Source organism: Pongo abelii, chromosome 3 (genome assembly GCF_028885655.2).
Source record: "Pongo abelii isolate AG06213 chromosome 3, NHGRI_mPonAbe1-v2.0_pri, whole genome shotgun sequence".
NCBI lineage: Eukaryota > Metazoa > Chordata > Mammalia > Primates > Hominidae > Pongo > Pongo abelii.
This window is the reverse complement of record NC_071988.2, coordinates 129,531,534-129,553,151: the sequence shown is the minus strand read 5'-3', so window position 1 is coordinate 129,553,151 and position 21,618 is coordinate 129,531,534. Positions and strand designations below refer to the sequence as shown.

Sequence of the window (21,618 nt, the reverse complement as noted above, 5' to 3'; positions counted from 1 at the left end):
CCTCTCCCAGTCCTGTCCCCAACTCTTCCTCCTCACAGTTACCATGTAGGAGCATGAAAACTATCCATGTTTGCCCAGTAAGGCGGCATTCTTCCAAACATTAGCTGGCCCCACCTTATAACAGACAAGCGAGAAGCTGTAGGTCACTTGACCTCAGGGCACATGCAAATGTTTATCAGGCTGCCCAGGGACTTGTAGAGGAAGCATTTCCTGGAAACGTCGTGGTTAGACATTTCATTCAGTGAGGTGTTCAGAGCATCTGAATCACTCCTGTTGCCTAGCAACTTGTTTGTGTTTGGCAGGATGAGGACAACTCAGGCACAGGTACAGTCGGATACAAGGCAGATATCTATTCAGTACGACGTCCTCCCAACACTAGACTGCTGATTTAGTGCTTACACTTGACAGTGTTCTTTCCCACTTTCTCACTGTTGGTAGAGGCTCCTTCAGTCATTCTCTTTAAGTCAGGAGCGTTCAAAAGGCACTATGCTGTACACAGAATAAACAGATCCTTTGTAGCTGAAATACAGGCTATTATTTTTCCTATAGAGTTTTGAAAAAAAACTTTTAAGACAAAGCTAATTACAGGGTTCTTACATATAAAAGGAAAAGGAGTTATACAGTATCATGGAAATTACTTGTCATCCCTAAATGAATTAGTTCTCTCACATATTCGCATATCTGTCCCTTTTTCTGATAACAAGAATTGATTACCACAATATAAGTAGCTTCGGAATCAAGGAGGTTCACCCTCCAATACCGTCATGAATACAAATATATAGCAAAGCTGGCCTAAAGTCACTTTACTAACCTTCATCTTCAAATTTAAGTTAGCGTGTGTGCCTGGGTTACTCTAGGAGCCAAAAATCTAGAACAAAACCCTCTGGGCTTGCATTCCATATACATTCTCCGACAGTTATGGCTTTTCCTCTATTATTTTATGTCTCCACTACTTTCCCAGTCATTTCTATGCGTTAAATATTCAGAAAGAAAAGTGGTTTTAGAAAAGCTGCCCCACCACCGCCCCAATACTGGGGTTTCTGTTGTTGTTTCTTTCGTTTTTGCTCTTCTTGTCAGAGGACATGCCTGCTATAGAAACAAGAAAATAAGATGTAAGGGTGTGCTTAAATGTTACTCCTAATCTTAGTGGGACAGTCCTGAGTTCTAGATTTATTAAATGTTTATGAACAGGAGAATACAAAAATTGTTTAGAAAATTTTATTTTTTCTTCCTTTCATCAAATAATATTCATCCTAACCTTGGGGTTTCAGTATGCCTGATATTCATAAGAACTATTAAAAATCAAATACATATGAATTACTTCACTTTTTTAACAACTATAAAATGGGTATATGAGTTTACTTAGCAAAGATTTTCAACTTAAACATGTTAATCCTTTATCTCCTCCAAAATATTTTTCTTTTTGAAAGGCATATTTAAGGAAAAAAATCTTTCCATATTAAAAAATGCTTGAATTCCACCAAAGTCCATAACATTTAAGAAAAGAGTACCCTCATTATCTAGAACTGGCTAACTGTAGGCTGCAATTACTAGTGGCAAGAAATAAGGGGGTTGAATCACTCTCCAAAATATTTCAAAGTCCTTAACCACGTCTCTCAAGCAAGTTTTCTAATTTGGGGTTCGTACTTGATAGGTGGACCTCCTGAAGCCCTGTAAAATGTTTTGGCTCATGCACATAACCAGAAGTAGAAAGCTCATTTCTTCAGATTCCCAAAATCGAATTTAGGTCTTGGGAAATCAAATTGCCAGCAGATAACTGAGGATTTAACCTCATGAATTTGTTGCTGACTACCTGCTTAATATAAATTTCAGTAACATAAAAGAAGAATGTTTGTTCCCATGCTGAAACTGAAGATTTCTAATAATTAAATAGCAGTAGAGCCCCATCTATGACAGCAAGCCAGTTTACTGCATTTGTATACCCTGAGAGCTAAATTACCACTAATTGTCTCATCTTTTGAAAATTTATTTAAATTTCATTAGATATGTGAATGTCTGTTATGGCCAGGTGAAAGAGACCGACCTAGTCCCTGGCCTCACAAAGCTTGCAGTCTGGTTGGAGAAACAAACAAATCATCATCACACAGGGAGATAAATGTTTAGATAATTGAAAGTTCAGGATGCTATAAGAACACATTGCCAAGGCATGCAACCCAGTCTGACATTTAAGCTATGAGAATTGGCAAAATATCCAGACACTGATGACAGCAGGTACTCTCACAAGTTTCTAGTAGACATGTAATAAGAAAACGTTGGCCAGGTGCAGTGGCTCATGCCTGTAATCCCACCACTTTGGGAGGCCGAGGCAGGTGGATCACCTGAGGTCAGGAGTTCGAAACCAGCCTGGCCAACACGGCGAAACCCCGTCTCGACTAAAAATACAAAAATTAGCTGGGCGCAGTGGTGGGTGCCTGTAATCCCAGCTACTCAGGAGGCTGAGGCAGGAGAATTGCTTGAACCCAGGAGGTGGAGATTGCAGTGAGCCGAGATTGCACCATTGCACTCCAGCCTGGGCAACAGAGAGAGGCTCCGTCTCCAAAACAAAAAAAAAAAGAAAACCTTCCTCTCAGAGAGGCAATTTAATGATATCTATTAAAATTACACATATACCTTATGACCTGCAATTCTACAAGTTTATATAGATATATTGTCTACATGCAAAATAACCTACATAACAGTTACTTACTGCAGTATTGGTTAAGAGCAAACAATTGGCCACAACCCAAATGTTGTCCATCAATAGATCACTATTTTAACTGTGGAACATCCATAAATGGACTCTGTTATTCTGTAACTGCTTTAAAAAAAGAATGAGGAAAGTGTCTTAGTACTCGCTTATTAAGTCCTCCTACATATATTGTAAGGGAAAAAAAACATACATTGCAGAGAAATATAGTATGCTATCTTTTACATTATGAAGGGGGCAAATAGGAATATTCCTATTTGCTTATTTATGCATAAAGAAATTCTGGAAGGATGCATTAGACATTGACAGAGGCTGAGAAGATGGTGGAGGCAGAATTTGGGCAGACTCTGTGAATGTGAAATGTATGAAAATGGTATACTTAAAAAGTAATCCTTAAATCAAGTGTGTGGGACATTGCAAAGAAAAAAAAAACAGTAATCCTTTATTTTTCAAGCCCAAGTTATATCAACCTAGCACCTTTTTTTGGTTTATTATTTTAACACGCTTCTAAAAGTCTGCAGTGATTAAATTAGAACATAAGACTACTTTATTTTCCAAAGCAGGGTTCCACTCTCTCCTTTCCTGCTTGTGTCCATCTGCCATCCTGAAGGGGGTTTCCCCAGAATACCTGAGAGCGAGGCGAGTCCTCTGTGCTTCCCTGCTCTGGTTTGTTGGCTGAGGATATTCAAGAGCTTTTTTTAAAGCTCATGAAAGGATTTTGTTTTGTTCACTGCCTCATTCGCAACACTGACAAGAATGCCTGGCACACAGAAAGCGTTCAGTAAGTATTTGTTGAATAAATGAATTCTTTTCTTCACTCAGCTTCAATGAAACAGACACCACCAGACAAAGGGAAAGATATCAAAATGGTGTCAAATATTTAGAAATAGCTGCCATTCTTAGTACCAGCTCAAAGTAGGCATTCTAACCTTAGCAACATTCCTAGAATTATTGTGAATTTCACAGACGACAAATAATGTTATAGAATACTGTGCTGAATAATATTAACTACCCACAAATATTTATTTTAAATAATTTGGGATTACATGGTCCTGGTGTCTATCTTAGGGTAGAAATCTTTTTAGGCAAACACCACAATAAACAGTAATGATAAAACGTAAAAAAACCAAAACAGCTATCATCAGGGTCAAATGAACCCTAGTCTTAAGATGCCCAGAGATATAGCAAGAAAAGGGAAAATCTTTTGCACTAAAAAATGCAACTATTTTTATTTTTAAGAATAAAATTATACTTGAAATAAAATTCCAAGTACTCTAGGCAGTGAATCGAGTTGTACTGCTTCAACCACACAAGCAAAACCTCTTCTTCCTCAGTGGGCATAGAATGGGTATAACTGCCACAGCTCTTTAATTTTGGTTTAGATAACTATAAAAACAGAATAACTTTGCTAGTAATTTCTGTACTGTTGCTAAAAGGTGCATGGCTGACTGATATTTCTTTGAAGATTTTCTGTTTTCTTAAGGCATGGTTGAGACAGTTAATCGAGTGCTCTCTTTTGGCAATAATGCAAACAGGTTAGGAAGTTATGGGGTTACCTCTGTTTCTCTGGCTGTCATTTAAAACGGCAATCCAAGACTGAGAAAACATCCATTCACCTGAAAGAACCTGAAATTTAAGACTCTCCTGAGGATGAAATAAAAATTCTCAGAGTTAAGACATTTATGAATGTCTTAACCAGAGAAGGGAAGATAGCAGCAAAGCTGCAGGATAACTGATAGACAGCCAACCCTCAGCTGATATAAGTTAGACTCATGCTATAGCAGCAGGAAGCACCAAACCTACTGTTTCCAGATGGTAGCACAGAAATTCCCACCTTGGTCCTTGCAGCAGTCAACACTCCCAGTCTCTGGAAGGTCCTTTTGGAGAAGAGTGTTATAGGGCCACAGGATGCAGCTCTAGGGGAAGAAAAAGTCAGAGATTAAATAAGAATGAGGCTTTGTTGCTATGTTTTGCTAGTTTTCTGGGGGTGGAGGTGAAATGAAGAGCCCTCTGATGCTACCCTCCTAGAGCTCTCCGATACTGGCCCTCTAGGAGAGTTGCCAGGAAAACACTGGCTCTAACAGGTACTGACATTTCAGGTCAAGAAAAGCAACTCAGCCATTCATTCCACTAATATTTAACACCTGCCAGCCCCTATTTAAAGTTGGAGCAGGGCAGGCAGGCAGATTCCCTTACCTGCTGATGTTCACGTTCTAACACGGGAACACACAGATAAACAAGAAGACCAGTCAATGCCACTCAAAAAAGTCAGTCAGAGTCAGGGCAAGGCTGATGTGGTTGATGTAGAGCAAGCAGTCAGGGAAGCCTTTCTGAGGGGATATTTAAGACTTAATAAGGGTTGGGGATTGAGGGGGGCGGGGTAGCTACAAAAGAAGAGTAAGCCAGGCAGAGGGAACAGCTGGCCCAAAGGCCCTGAGGCAAGAATGAGCAAGGAAGGTTTAAAAAGAATGGAAAGCATGGTGGGAGTATTGTGAACTAGGCATAGACAAGGGAAGAGGAGTGCAGAGGGCTTTATAGGACAGTAGAAGGACTATGTACATAAAGGGCAAACTAAGTGTCACAGAAACTTAGGTTGATGTCCTGTGCATAATCTGTCACCTTCTACTAAATGGTGGAAGATTTCCTTTGAAATACATACAGTTGCTGCAGTCTTTCAATGGATTTTTTAGTTGAAATTTGCCTCGTGGATGGAAGCAAAATATAGGCTACTGGCCAGAGGTCTGCAGTTCGTAGAACCACAATATGAATATCCAAAGAATACAACCTGAGACTACCCAACAGTACATATATGTATATGATTTGGTAGCATATATATATATATATATATATATCTTTTAACTACCTAACAAATTTCATTAAAATCTGTTTAACAACTGCAGGATGTACACTCATCTGCAACCAGAAATTGATTTTTAGTTGAGATCCCATCTTAATCAAAAATACTCAACTCTTGGAAGAAACTCAAGAACAATTGTGTCACTCTTAGGTATATACCCAAAAAAAATGAAAACACCAGTCCGAGCAAAAACTGTACACAAATATTCATAACAGCATTATTCATAATGGCCCCAAAGTGGAAAAAACCCAAATGTCCATCAACTATTAAATGGATAAACAAAATGTGGCAAACCCATATAATATTATTGGGCAATGGAAAGGAATAAAGCAGTGATACACACTGTAGCACGAATGAATCCTGACATTATTCTAAGTGAAAGAAGCCAGTCACAAAGACCACATGTTATATGATCCCATTTATATGAAATGTGCAGAATAGGCAAATCCATAAAGACAGAAAGATTTGTGGTTGCCAAGGGCTAGGGGAAGAAGAGAATGGAAAGTGAATGCTAATGGGTATAGGGTTTCTTTTTGGAGTGCTGTAAATATTCTAGAATTAAATAGTGGGGTTGATGGCATAACTCTGAATATACCAAAAACTACTGATTTGTACACTTTAAAAAGGCCAGTTTTATGGTATGTGAATTATATCTCAGTGAAACTGTTGTAAAAATAAAAGAACAAAAGAATATCTGAAATGCTGTGAACAGATGAAATAAACTTCAACTGGTCCAAAAATGCTATATTCCAGTAAGCATTGCTAGACCCCATTAAAAGGGACAAGCAGTTTAGTTTTACACTTCAGATACTGTACACTACACTCTCCGTGGGACATGTTTACCCCTCTGGAAAGATCACCTTATCCTTGGAGGATGTTTTTCTCGTTTCACTTGGAACCCTTCTCCGGTTATTACCCTCTCTCAACTCCACCTACCATCCCCACTCACTCCACGCAAATAAAATTAAAGCAGATAGCTGCTTTTGCACTCTAACTGAAGTCTGTGGACAATTACAATTGTTTAGAGCATGGTATTAATGATATTTCTAATATGGTCAGCTTATAGATTTTATTCAGTTACATAGCCAAACCTAGCACTTTTCATCTAGTCAAACTGAAAATGTGTGCCCTTGTCAAAAAGGAGAATATGCAAAAGGGTAGATACTGGAAATGCAAAACAAATTCAAGCTTACTACTCCAAAATTCCTTTCTGTATACATCTTAACATGGTGTTACATTAAGACTACATTCATTTTAAATAGTATCTTATAAGTTCATGATTTATTTTAAAGTATATGTAGAATGTATAATTTCACAAAAGAATAAAGTAAATTATATAACAACAGCAGCAAAATACTACTGTGAGACGATTAATGTAGAATCACAGAGGCAGGTAAATATAGAGAGGGGTTCTTGATCACAAGGTGTAGTGGAAGAGGGAATGCTATCTCCTGGGACTGAATATTGTTCTACCTGCTCCCGGTAGCAAATCACTGCAGAGACAGCAAAGCTTGACGTTTATGAACAAGGATTCTGAAGGCCGACTCCACACTTAGCATGACTCCACGATTAAGTATTATGGTTCCAGGCACGATACTTAATTTCCCTGAGCCTTAGTTCCCTCATCTATAAACAGTACTAACTTAACAAGGTCCTTAAAAGAATCAAAGGTTATATAAAAACAAAAATAGATCTAAAGGGAGAGACAGATTGCAAAACAATAATAGTAGAGGACTTCAACACCACACTTTTGGCAATGGACAGATCAACCACACAGAAAATCAGTAAAAAACATTGGAATGAAACTATACTCTAGACCAAATGGACCTACTAACAGACATTTACACAATATTTCATCCAACGGCTATACAATACACATTCTTCTCAGCAGCACATGGAACATTCTCCAGAACAGACCATATCTTAGACCACAAAACAAGTCTCCTCAAATTCAAAAAAGTCACTATTATATCCAAGCGTCTTTTCTGAATCCAATGGAATAAAACTAAAAATCAATAACAAGAAGAACTTTGGAAACTGTGCAAATGTATGGAAATTAAGCAAAATGCTCCTGAACAATCAACAAAGAAATTAAGAAGGAAATTTAAACATTTCTTGAAATAAATGAAAATGGAAACACAACATACCAGAACCTATCAGATACAGCAAAAGCAGTACTGAGGGAATTTTATAGCACCATATGCCTACATCGAAAACATAGAAAGACTCCAAATAAATAACCTAATGGTGTACCTCAAGGAACTAGAAAAGAACAAATCCAAAATTAGTAGAAGGAAATAATAAAGATCAAAGCAGAAATAAATGGAGAAAAAAAAAGAACCAAAGGAATTAATACTAATAAAGACATCAGAAAGAGCACCTGGTATATAGTAAGCATTACACGTATTTGTTAAATGATTAAAACAGAGTATACTAGTTAAGTCTTGCAAAATGACTAAAACTGTGCTGCATATTTGGCTCTCAACTCTTTTGTAGCTAGAGGGGAAAAAATTTTCCAAACTCAGAGAAAGAGAGAAAATGCATGTTTCTCCATATGTGTTAGGAGAAAGGTGAGTGGGAACCATATTTTGTTCCTCAGGAGGAAAAAGAAAGCATTTGACACTTAGCTTTAATATGGTCTGTACACAAGAGGCAATGAGCAATACTGCAGACCAGGGAAGACCGCCATATGACATCACTTGATAGTTTTTCCACTGTTTCTCAATAAATCCCAAGGCATAACTCTCTACAATTTCTGTAGTAGGAAGACAAGGCAATGTGATACAAATATACAGCTCTGATGATTGGCTCACAACTGCACCAGAAATCTCCAATCCATCTTTTACTTCCATTTCCCTCTGTCATGCTTCTGATAACCAGAGCTGAGGAGGAGACAGTTCCAGATCTCTGAAACAAACTCTCCAACATTAGGAGATGGCCAAAATATAGCCACATAAAAACACTAAGTAACCTGATGCATTGAAAAGCAACTCACCCTAGAAGCATCTGTTTTTAAGTTTAATGGACTTCAGAGTCATTATCTGGCTAAAGAACAGCCATAATCATCTCAGGGGATTAAACAACTTGGAAGAATATTCCTATTAGTCATAGTCATCTCAGGCTCCACCTAACAGTTAAACACAGAACTTTTATGAATTACAAAAGCTATTATGCTTAAGCCATGTTTTACTATAAATTGGACACTAGATAACTTTTCTTCAAAAGGCTAGTTACACGGTGCAAACCTTAGCTAGAAAACGACCCATGTTCCTTCAGATAGTCCCATATTGTACACGGAAGACACGATAAAGTTGAATTTCCACAGCTATTACATAGTCCTGTGACTAAGCTGATGTCCCAGTGATTTATCAGCCGTTTTCATTCCATCTGGCAAAGTATGTTGTTCTTAAGGCTAATTATTTAACAATGTTTTCTTCAGATAAAATGGTAATAATCTTATTAATCAACTATAGCAATGTATTTTCATTTGCATACCTATGGAGTATTGCTAAAGAGAACAGAAAATAGATTAATTCCCTTGCGGTTCACGTACACTAAATGTAGCATTCTGCAAGGAAGGAGAGCAAGAGATGGCATTTATAACTAACTCCTGTGCATTCTTGGAGAAGCCTTTTTTGACCCTTCCAGACCGCATTTGGTTTCCTTTCCCTTGCTGCACGTTACTTTCTACTTTTTCTCTGACTTAACAGTTTACTAACTGTAACTTTGGTCAATTATTTGTAGAGATTTACTTGTCTCTTTCCAGTGAGACTGCAAGCTCTGTGAGGGAAGGGATCACATGTGTCAGATTCTCTGCTGTCTTTCTGGCACAGAATGGAGGGTTATAAATATTTGTTCACTGACTAACTCCCACTTTATAAGATAAGCTGTGTTCCTAAAGAATCACATGTCAGTTCCTCTCAAGATAAGGAAGTCACTGAAGTAATCTCATAAGGGGAGGGAATAAGCCCCACTAATATCATTTAATATTATGAAACAGTGACCCACAAGTTTGAACTTACAGAAGCAGAGTCCATGGACATGGCTATGGCAGATGTGACTGAGGGGGAGGGAGAAAAGGAGTGGGGAGGAATGACCCACTAATTTAGATGAGTACTTTCAGAGTGAAAGTTTATTATAAGAGCTCAAATAGTGTTTTCTAATTATAGCCTGTTAAATTTAAAATATATTGAAAGGCCACTCTGTACTTCTCTCTGCCCAGTGCAGACCGAAATAAAATATCCAAGAAACAGGACTTTTTTTTTTAAGCCCAGAAAGGCTGACACACCTATTAAAAAGTTCTGTCTCATAAGCTCTGCTTTCTACAGTTTCTGTTAGGTCTTCCATGGCCCAGACAATTGGCAATCTTGTTCTTTCTTTCATGACACAAAGTTGTTATATCCAAATGATTAACCTCCTAAGGTTAAAGTCATGAGCAATGACAAGAAGGTCATATAGTATCATAACAGTGAAAATTAAATAATTTTAAACAAATGCCTTCAAACCTTCTGCAATAAAAGAAAATAAACTCTTATACTTTAACATTTAAAGTGAGAAAGTGTTTAACCTTACTAGTGAGAAAAGAAACTCAAAGAAGTGAGATACCATTTTTCAACATATTAAATTGGCTCTTTAAAATACCAACATAAAATTATTACTCTGCTTTCCAGGGCTATTGTAAAATATGTTGCATATATTCTATAAACCTCCTAAGAATGTGAACAAAGATGAGCTCCGAGCCTATTAACCATGACATTGCCAGTAACAATAAAAAAAATGAGAAACAAGTGTCCAATAATAAGGGACTGTTAAAAACAACATGGTGGGCAGATACAATGGAATAATGAAATGCTCCTATCACAGTTAGTGGGGAATGATAAGAGGTGCATTATATATTCATGGGTATAAAACAATGATATGTGTATGATCCTATTTCTCCTGTTTCTACAAGTTGCATGTGTAAATATAAACGTGACTGGAAAGATAATGCAAAATGCTAACAGATAATAGATTTATAGATGACTTAAATTTTTCTTTTGCTTAGCCAGGCATAACCTTTCCTAAGATAAACATGAGTTGCTACTATAATTAGAAAGTTAAAGAGAAAAGATGACACAAAAACTCCCAAAACACATTTCCAAATAGCTACCATAGTCACATTCTCTTTTAAAAAATTATTATGACTTGGGAGGCTGAGGCGGGTGGATCACGAGGTCAGGAGATCCAGACCATCCTGGCTAACATGGTGAAACCCCGCCTCTACTAAAAATACAAAAAAAATTTAGCTGGGTGTAAGTGATGGCAGGCACCTGTAGTCCCAGCTACTCGGGAGGCTGAGGCAGGAGAATGCAGTGAACTCAGGAGGCGGAGCTTGCAGCGAGCCGAGATCGCGCCACTGCACTCCAGCCTGGGCGACAAAGTGAGACTCCATCTCAAAAAAAAAAAAAATTATTATGACAATTATTAGCACATTGTTTCATATCATTATGCTCTGAGGATAAAAACGGTACACCTCATTTTTCATTTTGATCAGTCTTGTGTGTGGGGCAAGCAAATAAAGACATTCAGTCTGGAATCTTAAAAGTTTTCCTTTTAGCAAGATGCCATTTGTGGTGATATACCACCAAGTAGCAAACAGGTCAGCCTCTCCAGTTAAATATAGCCTAATTACATAGTTGATAAAAAGAAAGGAAAATGTACATATTTACTATGATTACTACTCATGCTCAAATAAAATCCTGTCTTTGAAATATAAATGAAACCAAAAGTAAAAATAAAACAAGAAACTTAATTCATAAATGTGAATTAAGATAGAAGCAAATTTGGGAGGGGGTTATTATAGAGAAGTTGCCCTCTTGCTCAGGGAGAGAGGATATTTGCTGGGAGGCAGAAAACTCATCAGGATATACAGAAGCGTTATTATCAAAACTGTAAGGATCCTGTAGAATATACACCTGAGTAGGTTAACAGACTGAGCAGAATGGCTATACCTGAGTAATTTAGCCAGAGCTAAGTTTATGTTAACTATCCAGGTTAGGCAGTGCCCTTCAGCTTTCTAGCCATCCAAATCTCTCGTTGACTGGATGGTAATTACTTGGATTACCTGGTTGGCAATCCATGTCCTCTAGTTTTTATTTTCCTCTCTCCTAATCTGTTGTTGTCCTTGTTCTTAAGATTTCTAAGAGGTTGCTTACTCTAGCCTCCTCTGTAGTTACCAGCAGTTTGCTTCTCTTGTGAGAAACTTGTTTGAAAGATGAATGATTTGTACTTGTCATAACTCTTACAAAGACTTCCACCAGGTGTACCATGAGCATGGCATGCACCATAGACTTCCACACCCTGCAGGCTTCCAATATTCCTTCCAAGCAATCAGAAAGCAAGTTGCGTATTAGCATATTTACATAAACCCCTATTTCGCAAAGCAAAGTTTTTTCAAGTCTTCCTTTAAGTCTTAGAGGCAGGATGACATGCAGAGAGAACAAAACAGGAGTTAAGAAATTAAATATTCAGGATGCCAAGGAGTTATTTGGTGGTGTCCATATGAAAGAGAGTATTAAAGTACCAGGAATCACTGGAGCAAGAGAAGAAGAAAGTGAAATGAGGGGTACACTCGTAGAAGGTTTTACAACTGAATCTTGAGCAACATAAAGGAAAATAAAGCAAAGCCCCCAGAAGCTGGGAAGATGAATGCATTTGGATGAGCATCAAGGTGGGAATCAGAGGACCTGCCAGTGAAACCTCAGAAACCACCCAAGCTCTAATGGGCTGTCACAAAATGGGATGGTGATGCTGACCACGTAAATAGGTCAGCCACATGCTTTTACCTCAGACTTCTAAGTCATGCAAGGTCAGAGGCTACACCTCAGGTACTATAGGAAGGGAAAGTGAAAGGAGTAAATCTTACTAATGTCATTTTCAGTGATCACACCACTCTTCTTGGGCTAGGTACCCTGGATGCCCCTTGATCTCAGAATATGGCACCTTCAAGAGAAGGATGGGGTTTAGCACACAGAAAGAGAACCTCTGAGGTTTTCCCTTACCTCCATAAAGAGTCTAAAGCTTGCTATAGGCAAAAGTAAAGAACAATTCTTATCTTTCCAAAAAGGCTTAGAGATAGTAAACAATACCAGTTTTCCATCACATTTCTAAACAAACAAAAAAGTATAAGGGAAATGTAACCACATTGTCTTAAACCATTCTTGCACTGCTATAAAGAAATACCTGAGACTGGGTAATTTATAAAGAAAAGAGGTTTAATTGCAGTTCTGCAGGCTTTATAGGAAGCATGAGGCTGGCATCTGCTTGGCTTCTCAGGAAGCCTCAGGAAACTTATAATCATGGTGGAAGGTAAAGGAAGAGCAAGCACATCACATGGCCAGAGCAGGAGCAAGAGACAGTGAGAGGAGAGATGTCATATACTTTTAAATGACCAGATCTTCTGAGAACTCACTATTGTGAGAACAGTACCAAGAAGATGGTACTAAATCATTCATGAGAAACCCACCACCATGATCTAATCACCTCCCTGCAGGCCCCACATCCAATACTGGGGATTATAATTCAACATGATATTTGGGTGGGGACACACATCCAAACTATATCACACGTGTATTCTTTCCAGTGGGGATACACACACTCATTTTTCACTTTGTTTTTCATGGTACTTTGGCTAAATTGTAATAATGTAATAATAACGGAATAATGTAGTTTGTGAGCTACCCTCTAATTGAGAGCAGAGGGAAATATGATGAAAACAAGCCAAGGGGCTTTCTGGGGAAAAGACCATGGGCAAAAACTATTTATTACAATTAGGAGATCTGGTTTTAATCTGGACTCTGACATTGTAATCTTTAAAAAGTCAATTGTGATCTTTAAAAAGTCACTTTAATTCTGTGGACCACAGTGAACTCAACCACAATTTGCAGTTTATCTGTACCCTCAGGACCCAGACATCTCCTAGTACATAGTAAGTATTATCAAGTATTTGTTGAAGGAGAAAAAGACACTGATTTAACAGTCTCTCAAATCTGTTCTGACTTTCTATTGCTGGACTGTCCAATACAACAGCTACAAGGTACATGGGGCTACTTAAGTTTTAATTTAAATTCATTAAAATTTAAAATTCAGTTCCTCAGTCACACTAGCTACATTTCAAGTACTCAATAGCCACATGTGACTTGTGGCTACTGTACTGGACAGTGCAAAATTATGGAACATTTCATCATTGCAGTCAGTTTTGCTGGACAGGAGTGCTCTCAGACATAACTGAGGAGAAAGGCAACGCATTGGACCCTCCTGTAGACACGGCTCTCTATTCTATGAAACTTCATGAAAGGTTTACAGAGGGAACACAAGGAACTCAAGCAGAAATTAAGCATTCCCGTAGAGAACCAGTCTGTTTCTCTGCATGTTGAAAGTACTGCTTCTCAGGATAGTCCTCTGAACAAATTGTGCTGAACAACTCGACTTCCACATGTAAAAAAAAATGCATCTAGATACTAATTTATAAGATAACACAGGAGAAAATCTAAGTGACCTTAGGCTTGGCAATAGGTTGTTAGATGTAACATCAAAAGCATGAAAGAAAGAAAAAATGGGTAAGTTGGACTCCATTAAAATTAAAAACTTCTACCCTAAGAAACACTGTTAAGAAAAAGACAAGTCATAGACTAGGAGAAAGTATTTGTAAAACACACATCTGATAAAAGACACATTCTAAATATAAATAGAGCTCCTAAAACTCAACAAGAAAAATAACCTAATTAAAAGGTGGGCAAAATATCTGAACAGATGCCTCATCAAACAAGACATATAGATGACAAAAAGTTATATGAAAAGATGCTCAATATCATATGCAATAAGGGATTTGCAATTTAAAACAACAATGAGCTACAACCATACACAACAGCTAAAATCCATACTAACACTACCAAATGCTGGTGAGGATGTGGAGCAACAGGAACTCTCATTCATTGCTGGTGGGAATGCAAAATAATCCACCCACTTTGGTAGACAGTAAGGCAGTTTCTTATAAGACTAAACAGAGTCTTATCATGTGACAAGGCAATAGTACTCCTTGGTATTTACTCAAATGAATTGAAAACTTCTGTTCCCACAAAAACCTGCATACAAATGTTTAAGCAACTTTATTCATAATTGCCTAAAACTGGAGACAACCTAGAGGTCCTTCAATAGGTGAATGAGTAAACAAACTATGGTACATCACATAATGCAGTATTATTATTCAGTGCTAAAAAGAAATGAGCTATTTCAAACTACAAAGACATGAAGAAACATTAAATGCAAACTGCTAAGTGAAAGAAGCCTATATACTGTATGATTCTAACTACATGAAAAGGCTACATACTGTATGATTCCAACTACATGAAATTCTAGAAAATGTAAAACTATGGAGACAGTAAAGAGATGAGTGGTTGCCAGAGGTTGAGGATTGGGGAGGAGTGAATACACAGAACACAGACTTTTAGGGCAGTGAAACTACTCTGTATAGTACTACAATGAGAGCTATATGTCATTACACATTTTTCAAAACCCATAGAATGTACGATATAAAAAGTGAACTCTATGGACTTTGGTTAATAATATATCATATTGGCTCATTAACTGTACAAAGTGTACTACACTAATGTGGGAAACTGAGGGGTAGGGGTATAGCTTATGGAAACTCTGTACTTTCTGCTCATTGTTTCTGTAAATCTGAAACTGCTTTTTAAAAAACGCCTATTAATTTACCAAAAAAGTCTTTCTCAGAATTAGCTATAAACTCTTAGTAATATCTAAGACAACAATAATCTGTTTTCACAAAGTAAAACAAGAAATACTCCAATTACGTGTTTTAAGATGCAAAGCAACACCCAAACATTAGTCAAAAACAGCTTTCCCCACCCCTACTTAGATCCTTTAAGAATAATGACAATTTGCTCAAATACAATCACTGATCTAAATTTACCTTATAATTCGAAAGCACTTAAGCCTTCTAAAAGTAAAGAGCATTCTAAATGCAGCTTAATGTTGATGAAACAACATTTGTGGTCAGGGCAGCATTCCATTTGGTGGCATTAACATTTAGATCTGTAACTCCATTGCTGCCTCCTATAGCTTTCCTATTCAACATACACATTGATGAAAGGGAAGCTTTATATAACAAATGGCAGGACACGCTTTATCCCTCATTCAGTGTGCAACACAAGCACATGTAGGGAAGCTTAGCACAAATCCTTAATGTGCATCTGCAAAATTGTACCCTGATGAAACAATGCCTAAGACTTGCTTTACTTCCAAAATGACATCTTTTGGACATCCCTTAAGAACATACTTGTAGCCCAAGATTCACTTTAATACTGCCCCTAAAGGGTTTAGTAGCCGCTTGTCTCAAGGAACCATATTACAAGCCAGGTTTCTCTTGTTTAAAACCTTTTCTCAAGGGGAGACAGCTATCCTATACTTTATTTGGTTTGTGAGTCCCATTAGGTTCACAATAGTGAAGCACCCTTGAGGACCAGCTGATTATGTTGAGAATGTTGGGGTACAAACCACACACAACAGAGGAAGGTGCAGAGGACACCTCACAATGCTTCTCAGTAACCCTGTTTTCACTAAATGGCCACATGCTCCTCTTCCTCCCTTTCAGATCACGGGCTCCTTTACTACTCCTGCAACATATAATGATCACTGTTTCTTGTTTCCTGCTTCCAGTACCAAATCCAGACTGTTCTCAGAGCCTTGGAGAAGGAAGGTTCTGCTAATCCAGGCCTCAGATGCCTCTTGCAGGATGCTACAACATCATCCTGTGGCCCAAAAGACTCCATCTCTAGGGAGTTCTATAACTGGCTCTTCCCTGGCCTGGGGCATTCAGCCTCTTGTCTCATTTTTCCTGATTAGTTTCCCTTCCTGGCTCAGCATAACTGCTCTTGCATGTATGGGCTCTGGCTTGCCCCTGACTTGAGAGGACAGGGAAGAAGACTTCCAAGCCTCTTTTCTAGGAGAGCTGCAATCATCTGCCACAGCTTGTATTAACTATCTCCCCAGTTTAAGAGAGAACAAATGGTCCAGTCTCCATTAGGAACTAAGACAGATCAAAGGCTACACCAATTAGCATCTGAAAGAAAATTAATCTGTATTTAACTATACCTGGTTAAATCCCATTTACACATGAGCTCTTTGAAGAGATGGACTGTCATTTCATTGGTTCATTTTAGAATCTAAAATTGGTTCATTTTAGAATCTAAAATTAAGTCTTAATGAGAATAGACACTTTTTTTGGAGACAGGATCTCGTTCTGTTGCTCAGGCTGGGGAGCGGTGGTGCAATCACGGCTCACTGCAGCCTTGACCTCCTGAGCTCAGGTGATCCTCCCACCTCAGACTCTCCAGTAGAGTAGCTGGGACCACAGGTGTGCACCTCCATACCTAATTTTATTTTTATTTTTTGTACAGACTATCTTTCCTTACATTGCCCAGGCTGGTCTTGAATTCCTGGGCTCATGTGATCTTTCAGCCTCAGCCTCCCAAAGTGCTGGGATTACAAGTGTGAGCCACCATGTCCATCTGACTTTTTTTTAAACACTCCTAGACACTTTAGTTACATGCCCACCCAACCTGGCCAAATGCAAGATGATTTTAAAAAGAGGATTTTTTTTTTTTTTTTTTTTTGAGATAGAGTCTCACTCTGTCACCCAGGCTAGAGTGCAGTGGCCCAATCTCAGCTCACTGCAACCTCCACCTCCCGGGTTCAAGCCATTCTCCTGCCTCAACCTCCCAAGTAGCTGGGACTACAGGTGCCCACCTCCATGCCTGGCTAACTTTTTTTGTATTTTTAGTAGACACTGGGTTTCACTGTGTTGGCCAGGCTAGTCTTGAACTCCTGACCTCATGATCCACCTTGTCTTGGCCTCTCAAAGTGCTGGGATTATAGGCGTGAGCCACCGTGCCTGGCAAAAAGAGGTATTTTAATCACCTCTTGAAACCACTCATCGATTAAGAATATACAGTTAACATGAAGCATATCTACAAATAAGATTCTACCATAAGACAGAAAACTGACTGCAGAAATAACAGCCAGTTCCCCAAAAATAATTTTCTGCCATTTTCAAAATTCCACATAAGTTTTATACTGTGATTTTAAATGAAAACATCTCAATTTCAAACAAACTTTTGGTGTTTTCTGTGAATTACATCTAGAATTCAATGGGCTCTGCCTTGCTTCTGACTTGAGGGGACAGGGAAGAAGACATCCAAGCCTTCTTGGAACCTGGTTGGTCACACTGAATGCCCTTCATAACACAGCACTCTGTTGCATAATAAATTTACTCTTCAGTCCTAACCCAAAGGATGTGAGATCTTTGAGCCTTTTCAGGTGAAAGCACTCAGAGGATGGAGGTTGACCTGAGCACTCCAGGCCTCAGAGCTCCTCGTCCAGTCTCTGTTGCCATGACACTCAGCTTATTTGGCTTCTCTTTGTTGACAAGCACATCCATGGCAATTCACAGCTGAGACCACACATCTTCCACTACTTCTGCTTCTAAATTCCATATTAAGAAACTATTAGGAACATGTGTGCTTTATAAACATTTAATAATTTGTTAAATTCAGGATAAGTTTAAAGTCACAATCCACATTCTCTTTAGAATATAATCAATTCTCATATAAATAAGTAAAAACATTTTTGGGGACACATGATTCAAATTAAGCATTTTGTCAATATTTAAGTTGAAGGGATCAAAGGATTTTCAGAATGCCAGAATAGCTAATTACTTATATAAAAAAGTGAAGAGAAAGTTTTCATTAAAAAAAAAAAAAACAGTGAGTCTATATCCAACCCTAAGATTGTTTCACAAATAACACTTTAGTAGAAGGTTCAAGCACACCATTTAAAAACAAACTGAAGGCCTTGTTTTCTTTAGTGATGATGGCAAAGTAGGGCCATCTCAAAGTAGGGACTCAACTGCTTGTGCAAATGGGGCAAAAAGAACAGAAATGAAATGTAGCGACTAATACCACATATTGCCTTTCTTTTGCCTTTCCTACTAAACCATTTAGAAGGAACATTTATAAATCACATCCTTTCTGAATGTAGTTTCATCATTTTCCTGCCCCTACTAAAGGGAATTTGCTTGTTAAGAAGGAAAACAAAATAAAAAGATTAAAAGGGGGAAAATCAGCTCGGATTACACCATAGGATTTAAAGAGTTGAAAAAAATGTAAGATCTATCTGGCACTAGTGGCTGATGAAACAATAAAAGGATGTAATACCTTTAAAATGTTGAAGTCTGATAGAATGAGCCTACCTCAAAAATTCTTTGAGGCACACATGGGAATTACAAGACAGCTCATTAAGTTGTGTACACCTTACTCTAGTTTCCGTGACTGTCTACCAGACAACTAGAACTAGTTTGATCTAAATGTCTCACTCACACACATCTTGATATAATTTAGATGTTCGTTCCCTCCAAATCTCATGTTGAAATGTAATCCCCAGTGTTGGAGGTAGAACCTGGCGGATCCCCCATGAATTGGTTTGGCACCATCCCCTTGGTGATAAGTTCTCACTCTGAGTTCACATGAGATCTGGTTGTTTAAAAGTGTGTGGTACCTCGCCCCTCTCTCTCTTGCTCCTGCTCTAGCCATGTGAGACGCCTGCTCCCCTTCACCTTCTGCCATGATTGTAAGCTTCCTGAGGCCCTCACCAGAAGCAGATGTTGGCATTACACTTCTTGTACTGTCTGCAGAACAGTGAGCCAATTAAAGCCTCTTTTTGAAATAATTTAGCCAGCCTCAGGTATTTCTTTATAGCAATGCAAGAACAGCCTACTACACACCTTAACACACAGACACAGATACAGAGAAGAAGATACAGACTACAGCTTTCTTACCTAATTTCAAATATATTCCCTACTTTCTTCGCAACCTAATATGTATTACACGATTACCTTTAATAAGCCATCTAAGAACTTTCAAGCTCTACTTCCAACATCTTTATTCTGCCTCTCCCAACCTCATGGAATATTAAAAAAAAAAATTTTTTAAAGGTCAGGCGTAGTGGCTCATGCCTGTAAGTTCCAGCATTTTGAGAGGCCAAGGCAGGAGGATTGCTTGAGCCCAGGAGTTCAAGACCAGCCTGGGCAACAGTGCAAGACCCTATCTCTACAAAAAAAGTTGAAAAGCTTAGCTGAACATGGTGGCATGCACGGTAGTCCCAGTTACTTGGGAGGCTGAGGTGGGAGGATTATTTGAGCTGCAGTGAGCTGTGATTGCACCACAGTACTCCAGCCTAGGCAACATGGTGAGACCCTGTCTCTTAAAAAAAGGCCATAAGTATATACACCTACAATGTACCCATAAAAAATAAAAAAATTTTAAAAAGTACCATGATAAGTAGCATCTATTATTACAGCTTTCCCAATTAGCGTTGGTCTCTACCTCAAGGGACTTAAAGTCCAACTGAAGATCCAAGGACAATTTCTGACTGCCTCAAAATGAGCCCTACGACTAGACCATGCATTCTAAACAAGGGCAAAGATTGGTGCTTGAAAGGTATATTAAAAAAAAAAAAGGTTTGTAGTCTTCCAAAGGCATTAAAATTTTCACAGGGGAAAAAGAGTGACTAGAAAAAACTTGCTTAAAAAGGTGCCTTCAGGGGTTAATAATGAAAAAAAGATGGGGAAACTCTGCAAGAGGAACCCAGAAGGGCCTCATGTTTGCTAATAGTTGGTTCAATTACTCTGAACAAATTACTTCATGAGTCTCACCTTGATATATCACCAACTTCATTGAGTTTTGGTTTGGGTTAACAACTACACATGGCCAGCACCTTCTCAACTTTAATATTCCTTCCTAAAAGGGGCCTTTTACTAATCACTCTCTAAAGTGGGTCTCTCTTCTTATTTTCCCAGCACCATTGGTCCTCTTCCATAACTTGTAATTATATGCCTATTTCCTTGTTTTAATTGGGTGTCTCCCACACTAGGTGGTAGGCTCCATGATGGTAGGGACCACATCTGTTTTGTTTACAACAGTACACTCAGCCTGGCACAAAATACGAGCTTGCTTGGTTGTCACCAAGCTCTTTCCTTCACCAACCTTGATTCTGCTGACATGTTGAAGAGTTCAACAGGACTCTTTTCTAGAGATTAACCCTGAAAGATGGCCTCCAATACTAGTAATTCACTAACTCTTACTCACTTTTACAATCACTTCAAGATCCCATTGGCCCTAGAGCATAACCTGCCCAAAAATTTCTCCAGGATCTTTCATTAAATTATAAAAATTTTACTATGATTTTCAGAGTTTTTACAATAATATACTTGATATTAAGAGGAAGGTGTTAGGGAAAGAATGTGAATATTTTTAAATGCAAGATTGCATATGAACATGGAACTTTTTACCCCTCACTGTGTCCAAGTTTTAAAAGATCTTTCCTTTCCTCTTCACTCCAGTGGCTGTTAGTCTACCCTTGGGTGTATCAATAACTGAGCTGCTAATACAGAGATGAGGCTATGAACAGTCTAGAAGAAATCTATTGTGAACATGAGGTGAAAATGTATATGGAGGAGGGAATCAAACTTGAGATACGATCTTTTCAAATCACAACAGCTAATATTTGTACAACACTGACCACCCAAAAACAGCCCTCGTCCAGTTAGGAGGAGCCAAGTCAGGCACTATTATAGTGCAGTGAATCTTAGTGAAAACATAACATGAGGAAATCAGAGTTCTATCAAGAAAAGTTCTTTTGACTCGCTACAGCAGTAACAAGAAAATATATATCTTTCTGCAGTTCCAAGAAATTGGGGCAAGATTCTGTAAGTTTAGTTGAAAAAAGTGAAAAATTACATATGTATGTGCATATGTGTATAAAAGTTATGTGGATTAAAATAAGATATATGAAATACTTCACTCCTTCAGTTTTCTATTAAATGTAGTCTTTAATTAGGGTGACTATATAATTTAACATCCAAACCTGGCCAGTTGTGAGAGTGAAAGACAGCCTTACTAATGAATAAGTACACTAGGACAATAGGTATACACCATGACTA

The 21,618-nt window shown here is 38.2% G+C and overlaps 1 protein-coding gene across 6 annotated transcripts in view; it reads right to left on the bottom strand.

Annotated features, from left to right (window-relative positions):
• Positions 1-21,618, bottom strand: part of SGMS2 (sphingomyelin synthase 2) — a 99,401-nt gene that overhangs the window by 58,698 nt on the left and 19,085 nt on the right. For 2 of the 6 annotated variants that reach the window (XM_063723567.1, XM_024246085.3), the window contains exons 2-3: positions 4,542-4,623; positions 2,708-2,815 (exon numbers count right to left, since the gene is read on the bottom strand). The gene's annotated coding sequence lies outside the window, so the exon portion shown is untranslated. Of the gene's footprint in view, positions 1-2,707; positions 2,816-4,510; positions 4,624-21,618 lie in introns of all 6 variants that reach the window. The other 4 variants (XM_024246086.3, XM_024246084.3, XM_002815040.4 and 1 more) reach the window with 2 other exon arrangements.